Below are 8,907 nucleotides of genomic sequence, written 5' to 3' on the forward strand. Positions count from 1 at the left end.
ATTTCAGTTCAGTTATCTCATATCAGTTCGGTTCAAGACAGATTGATACCATGTTCAGCTCGGTTCACGCTTTAACAATTTAACTCGGTTCATATCAGCTTAGTTCATGCTCAGCTAACTCCGGTTCTAATCAGTTCCCAACAGCTTAACTCGTTTATACTCAGACGACATCAGTTCAAGACAATTTCAGACCATACACAGCTCGGCTCAGATCAGATCAGAACATACTCAGCTCAATTCAGTTCTAAACAAGATTAATTCAGTTCGGTTTAGATCCCATAATTCTTATCAGTTCGTCTACTGGTTCTATGAGTGATTAAATCATAAACCAACCAAGACTGAAGAGAACAACACCTTAGACAACTGATCCTGACAGGTTAACCAACATACAGCAATTGGTTCTCATCAAAACATGGCTGAATCAAGAAGCTGAAGCTTACCGGTTTTACTCAACTAATTAAACTTGACTGGTTGTCTCTCTTCAAGCTAACAACGAATTTACCTGATCAACACCACAAGAATCCATGGTTGGATTTATTCAGAATTTATCTCCAGTGTAGGCAAACCAACAAAACTTCTCACAGAAACTGATCCACAACCATCTTACAGATCAAAATCAAAGGCTGAAGAACATGGGTGATTCTCTACTTCAGGACGCCAAATCTTCAGCTCTTAAACACTCCAAAACTCACTGATTAAATTCACAGAAGGGTGAGAAAGGGTCGTCCATGCTCAGTTCTCTTCTCTGATTTTTTTCTGAATTTTTGCATGAGTTTTTCTCACAGATTTTTCTCGTTTCTTTCTCTCTTTCTCTCTGAAATTTTCTCTGGTTTTTCTTGTGCAACAGGACGTCCAGAAGAGAGAAGAAGGTATTTTATAGCATGAGGGGTTGCTTCAGCTGAGGGTTTACTTAAACCAAAGCAAGTTGCTGTCCTTTCCCTCCTTTGAAGAAAGATTATTTTGTTTTTATTAAACAAGCAACCAGCTTGTGACTTTCATGTGACTTTAGTGAAGCAAGCAAGCAGGTAGGTGCAGCTCATGTGACTGATTTACTGAGAAAGCAAGCAGAATAGCTGGTGAAGGTATTAGACTGGTTGGAATTTAGTTAAGAAACTTAACGACAATTTTTGACAGTTTTAGACTAAAATTTCTCATCCTTCGAATCTCGTCTTGCTTTCAACTAAGCTTGCCTAGCTTAAATAAAATTCGACAAACATTATTAACACTCTACCAGAACTATCAATGAGAGACCTTTCGACCACAAGACAGTCCCGTCGAGGAATTAATTCACCGGGTCGACTTTATTTTTAAATCTGATTGACCAACTCCAAACTCGTCGAGCGGAGTTTTTCTCGACCAAAAATTAACTGGTTCGTGAGGGTTATTATATTCTTCCTCCCTTAAAAGAATTCGTCCCCGAATTCTCAAAACATAGCTGTACAGACTTTTACTGAACACTGGAGTCTCTGCAAGAAGTTTAAGATAACCAACTGTGAACTTATCCTCATCTGCCCGTGTCAAAACGACTGATGGTTCTCCAAATACTTGAACTTTTACAATTTTTTCCTTTTCTCCAATCTTCCGATATGGTGCTCACCTATCCACAAAGGACCTATAGGATAGGCTAAATAGGGTTACAAGTTTTCTGGTCTCAGCAGTTCTATCATACTGGGTCTGATATAACATTACGCACAATCGGCTCACCAAAAGCATAACTAAAAGAAGTTCCGGTCAACAGATAACCATTTCAACTCTGAACAACTCGGTACATACCAAATAACAGATTTGCGGATTTCCCCAACTTTTCTAAAACAAATCTTTCTTTTCTGAGCAAACACTTTCACGATAACCAATTCTTCATCGCACATAACTTTCATATACTACGGTCTACATACTTCCTTTGACATCGTTGAATCTCTGAATACCATTACTTCTGAAACCTTTCTATCTGCTTTCCTCCAGTTCAATAACATGGAAATATGGAACGTCAGGTGATGTGCCATACGTGAAGGTAACATCTTCAGTCTGGTCAATGTCAACTTGATTAACCGTGCAACAATCAAACAAGAACATGCACGATCAATCACGCTAACATGATTCAGACCAAGGGTGCCACTCTTAAATACACACACAAACACTTATTTCAGGAATGATTTCCCTTACAGTATTCCATACCCTTTTTATCTATCTGATATACTCTTCAAAAACTTCTGAACGACTCAATCTCGCTGAAATTTTGCATATCCAAGTTTTGTTCTATTACTTTCTGATTTTCTTCTTTTGTCTAGTAACTGAGAAATCAACAAGTCCGCCTATACCAAACTTGATTTACCCACGAAGTGCTCTTGTATGATAACTTCACACTTTCTCTGTTAGTACATCTTCTGATCTCTTAACAACTTGAGCATTCCCATATGCCTTATGGTTATACCTTTTTCCTTGCACTCTTCAATCTTCCTTGGAATTTACTTCACATCTGCTTAACTTTAGGTTGAATTTGGGTTCCTTCTCCCACATCTCCACTTTATGAACTTGTACATGACACAGTCCTCATACTATTCTTCAAAATTCTCTTCACCCAGTTCCTTCTATGAATTCCTTAGATTCTCATCCTTCAACTGAGTTCCTCAAATACGAATGAATAAGCCACCTTGATTTTCTATTTGCAATCTTGAAGATTCTCTATTCTCTCCTTATAAGGCGGCAAAATAAATCACTCCCAATTCCGCTTCATGATTCTTGAGATCCTACTCCATATCATCATTAATATCACTTCCTCTTAAAGCATAAGAAGCAATATTTGCTCTTCCTAAGGCTTCTTTGATCAGTGAAAACTTGCATCCTTTCTCCATATTGAAATGATCAGTAAATTTGATATGCAACAGAACTGCCACCAACTCCAACTTGTGCATCAAATAGTTTTCCTTATGCTTCCTTAGCTCCCTTGATGCATAAACGATTACAATATCGTCTTGCATTAGCATTCACCTAGACCAACACATAATACATCCATGTAGTAGTATATGGCTGGTTAGGCTCATGCAAGTCTAAGATATGCATAGACATAGATACTTCCTCTAACTAAATTCATTCTTCATCAATACTTTTACTCCATTCCAAGGTAACACCATTCTTAGTCGATCAACTCATTGGTGGATATGGTTTCTAACTCTTGAAAAAACTTCTGATGGTAACCGGCCAGTCCACAGAACTTCAAATCTCGATAACTGAAATTGAGTACGACCATTATGTAGTAGTAGCGATCTTTTGTAAATATGCAACAACTCCTTGATCCATTTACTGACTAAGGGATCTAACTTCCAATTTCCGTGCAGAAATATTTACTACAACGTGAAGCGTCCATCATACGTCCTTGGAATAAAACTGCGCCTTGCGACCGATCTTAACCATTCTTCAATTCTAGAACTTGATACTTGACCTTGATGGTCACGTCCTTGATTTTATACTCGAACATAACCGCAAACTCTGGTTCTTCTTCTTTACCACTGACATGGGTACACTCCACAAAAAATAACTAAGTCGAACGAAACCTTTCTCCAAACAAATCTTCTGACTGCTACTTGAATTCGGCTAGAACCACTTGGATAGAGGCTATTGCAGCGAATCAAGGTTCAACCAGAATACTTGACGGGTTACTTCTGGATGTCAACAAATTTTCCACTTTCTTAAACATAGCTTCATGTTCTCTAGTTATCTAACTGTCCTCGATACTCTGCTTCTTGTTATTTTCTCTCCGTCCAATTATGATGATAATGGAATATGCCACTTCATCGTTTCCCAAAAGGTTCCAAACTCTCCAGACTGATATGAGCGAGGCTCCAACACTTAGTAGAATACCACTGCAGGCCAACAGTAACTGGTCTTCTGTCAAAGACTTCCTTCCTCAACAACATCCTAATTGAGCTCGATAACTAGATAGCCAATCTCACTCTAGATAGAAACAAACCGCTCTAATGGAAGTACTAAGGAATGGGGATGGGATACGAAGGCATACCATAACTCTAAATGGCAGCCAGTACTTCCACGAATAAGAACAGTGTACCTGAATTCACTAAAGTGAATCCTTCCTAAAAGAATGACACTACCCGAGAACTACATCTATGTGTTGTTCCCGCATCAAACACAATATGGGCGGAAATTTCCGTCCATAGGCAAGGTCTCATACGACACCTTGATCATTCCTTCACTTATTTATTTAATCATTCATAAATTTTTAAATAGCACACAACACGCAATGGGATAAGAAGCAAACCTGTGATTGGACCTTTTCAGAGGTTTTGACAGTCCAGGCAACTATAAAGTGTAGGTTCTACCCAAATAGCCAAACACTTAGTTAGTGACTAATGGTAAGGAAAGCGAACAAGTTTAACAATAGGTACCCTAGGTATAGGTAAAAAGATCGGGTAACTTCATGGGCCGTGGTAGGATAACCTCTGTACTCATTACTGGCACCACCGAAGCGCGAATGACGTAAGCGATCGAGGATTTTATATACTTGAACAATCATCACCTTACTCTCCTTGCTAGCCAAAACCAAAACAACTCAGGGTCCTCGGTCTTGATCTGATGAAATGTCCAACAACAATTATCTCCATCGACTTTCTTGATTCATTACTTGAAACTAACCTTCTATCTGAATAGGTTGGAAAATAAATGGTCTGCATGACTTGGTTAACTTCTTGAGACATAATAGCTTCTTTAACATTCACGTCATACTCTAACATCTCCTCGAAGCTTTGAAACTCCATGGTCTTTTATCTACTCCAAAATTCTTGGCTAAGTTCCCAAAGATTTTCCGTATGATCTTTGGCTTATTCTCCAAACCATAATCGATGAATGAAATTCACTCGACCACATATCTCGATGCTGAAATTGTTGTATATGATTAACTCGACCTGAACCTCTTGGCGGAAAAATCCCACTGTACCAACTCCATAAACTCTCTGAAGAAAATATTTTTCTCAGAGTGTTGCATCCCAAATCTGCCTCAAGCCATAGTATACTTCGAACGGTTTAGTTCTTCTTCCGTATCTTGTGGTCCCACTACTTCTTTCAATCATAAGCTTTAAGGTGTCTTGTTGTCAACAGAAAGGTACATGTGTGTCCATCGTCTTGTACTACAGTTGAACCATCTCTTCCTCCAACGCTAAGCTCCAAACAAATGTTGAACAATTCAGGCTTGTACGGCTCTGTTTCTTGTACGTCTCAGCATAAGTTGGAGACTTGAGAAGCTGGAAGAATAAGTGCATCTAGGTGATCATGTGCAGTCGCATCGCTCTGAATCGGACCACAAACAACGCCCACCTTGACATCGATAACACACGAGTCCGGAGATGTATTCGATGTATCAATTATGTCCCATATCTCTCTCTAAAGAATTGGCATCCCCCACTAGAATTCAAAAGAACGACAGGAAGGCATTACGTTACTGACTCTTAACAGGGTGGTAGTGAACCCCACCATGAGGGTAGCAAACTCGAGCCTGATAGTACTAACATTGGTAAGTACGGTCCACCCGTTCAATCTTGTCTCGGTGCTTCTGCTATGAAAAATCATTGTTAGGTAACTACCCATGACTATCTATCCCAAAATGAAGGAACAAGCCATCACATCCTAATTATCCTTGCGACTCATTTTGACTCGAAAAACATTTGAAACAAGTCCCATTCAAGCAACGTATAACCATGCTCTGATACCACCTATGTGACACCCCCGATCTGGTCTAAGTATAAGTTGACTCGACCAGCCGTGCAACAATCAAACAAGAACATGCATAGCCGATCACTCGTAACTGAAACCAAACCGAGAAGCCACAATGTGTACATAAACGACTAACCCGAAGTTCCCGAAATAAATCCAGGTACCTTAGGCCAACCGCCTAAGTACACATATCCTATTAGGTACAACCCGAGGCTTTACAACCTTAAGAGTAATACCCAATAGTTGGTTCGTCCGGACAAGGACTAATATCATTTGGAACCTGTACTTTAAAAACATTCTTTATACACTATATACTTATTCATTTAAAAGAATCTTACAAAATCTTATAGATTAACCTCTAGGTTTTCGGTCAACAAACCTTATACATAAAGTATATCAAAACGACTGCACGGATAATAAAACTACCGCTGGCTAATGTCGTTCCTTCCCGTCCTAGAGTAAAGGTCTCCCACCTACTGGTTACCTGCATATCAAATGATTCATGAGTAACTAGTTTACTCAGTGAGTCTAATCCCACACCCAAACACATATCAATAGTATCCCGAGCAAGCGACACCATTTGAATCCAGTGGAATTATATTCCATAATTAATATAATTGTAAGGCCTCTCAATCCATCCATGTGAATCTATCTTAAACATCACCTCCACGATACCCGCCAATCACTCACTCTTAATATATATGTATGCTAAACCCGGAAAACCACCAAGGCTAACCAAGCCTAACGGGGAATAAATATAACCATCATCTCAATCAGATATTCCAAGATAGAACATTTAACGCTGCATGCAGTTACACGGCCTCCAGGGTGCGACCCCATCATCGTGTCTTCATGACCTTGATCCATATCGCATGACCAATTCACGGCAATGCAGGACTTTCAGGAGAGTGAGTATACAATAAGACTTCACATGATTCACACTTATTAATAGAATACTTATAGATTAGTACTTGAGAACAAGTACTAAGACTCGGGAAAACCTCAAAGAATTATTCTTATTAATTCTTAAGTATTTTAACTAGATAAATACTTCATATATAAATATAGATCAAGAGATAATACTTAATCAATCAACCATAATTACTCCTTAATTAATTCATGATTAATCCTTAATTAATCAATGATTATCCCTTAATTAATTCATGATTAATTCTTAATTAATCAACCATATTCAATATGCAATCATGCATACTCATTCATAATTCATTCATCATCTATCTAGACTCACCTTTAAATCCATGAGATTGGCTAAGGAAGACTAGACTCGAGCTCAAGCTAATCACACTTCACTTCTGGATCACTCTCGGTTCAGAACCATCACAAGGATCCGGCTGATCCGAATACGCTCCTTGGCCATCTGAATTCAAAACATAACAGTTGGAACATAAGGTTCACTTGTCTGGTTCAAGAAGAAACTCAACTCAGTTCATAACATTTCAGTTCAGTTCTCTCATATCAGTTCGGTTCAAGACAGATTGATACCATGTTCAGCTCGGTTCAAGCTTTAACAATTTAACTCGGTTCATATCAGCTTAGTTCATGCTCAGCTAACTCCGGTTCTAATCAGTTGCCAACAGCTTAACTCGGTTATACTCAGACGACATCAGTTCAAGACAATTTCAGACCATAGACAGCTCGGCTCAGATCAGATCAGAACATACTCAGCTCAATTCAGTTCTAAACAAGATCAAATCAGTTCGGTTTAATTCCCATAATTCTTATCAGTTCGTCTACTGGTTCTATGAGTGATTAAATCATAAACCAACCAAGACTGAAGAGAACAAGACCTTAGACAACTGATCCTGACAGGTTAACCAACATACAGCAATTGGTTCTCATCAAAACATGGCTGAATCAAGAAGCTGAAGCTTACCGGTTTTACTCAACTAATTAAACTTGACTGGTTGTCTCTCTTCAAGCTAACCACGAATTTACCTGATCAACACCACAAGAATCCATGGTTGGATTTATTCAGAATTTATCTCCAGTGTAGGCAAACCAACAAAACTTCTCACAGAAACTGATCCACAACCATCTTACCGATCAAAATCAAAGGCTGAAGAACATGGGTGATTCTCTACTTCAGGACGCCAAATCTTCAGCTCTTAAACACTCCAAAACTCACTGATTAAATTCACAGAAGGGTGAGAAAGGGTCGTCCATGCTCACTTCTCTTCTCTGATTTTTTTCTGAATTTTTGCATGAGTTTTTCTCACAGATTTTTCTCTTTTCTTTCTCTCTTTCTCTCTGAAATTTTCTCTGGTTTTTCTTGTGCAACAGGACGTCCAGAAGAGAGAAGAAGGTATTTTATAGCATGAGGGGTTGCTTCAGCTGAGGGTTTACTTAAACCAAAGCAAGTTGCTGTCCTTTCCCTCCTTTGAAGAAAGATTATTTTGTTTTTATTAAACAAGCAACCAGCTTGTGACTTTCATGTGACTTTAGTGAAGCAAGCAAGCAGGTAGGTGCAGATCATGTGACTGATTTACTGAGAAAGCAAGCAGAATAGCTGGTGAAGGTATTAGACTGGTTGGAATTTAATTAAGAAACTTAACGACAATTTCGGACAGTTTTCGACTAAAATTTCTCATCCTTCGAATCTCGTCTTGCTTTCAACTAAGCTTGCCTAGCTTAAATAAAATTCGACCAACATTATTAACACTCTACCAGAACTATCAATGAGAGGCCTTTCGACCACAAGACAGTCCCGTCGAGGAATTAATTAACCGGGTCAACATTATTTTTAAATCTGATTGACCAACTCCAAACTCGTCGAGCGGAGTTTTTCTCGACCAAAAATTAACTGCCTCGTGAGGGTTATTATAACGGACGTCCTGGGTGTGCTGATGGATACACACGGACACACACAGACAGCCACAGACGTCCTTTGTGTGCTGATGGACAGCCACGGACCGCCACGGACGTCCTGTGTGTGCTGGCGGACACCCACAGACGTCCTGTGTGTACTGAACAGACAACCAACGTGGGGCAAAATCACCCAAACAGTCCACGGGAAGGGCCAGCGTGATGAGTCCAAGGACCAACGTGCTGATATGTGTATTTATGGACAGCCACGGACGTCCTGTGTGTGCTGACGGACACACACGGACAGCCACAGGCGTCCTGTTTGTGCTGACGGACACACACGGACGTTCTGTGTGTGCTGAC

Source organism: Brassica rapa, unplaced genomic scaffold, assembly GCF_000309985.2.
Source record: "Brassica rapa cultivar Chiifu-401-42 unplaced genomic scaffold, CAAS_Brap_v3.01 Scaffold0697, whole genome shotgun sequence".
NCBI classification, from domain to species: Eukaryota; Viridiplantae; Streptophyta; class Magnoliopsida; order Brassicales; family Brassicaceae; genus Brassica; species Brassica rapa.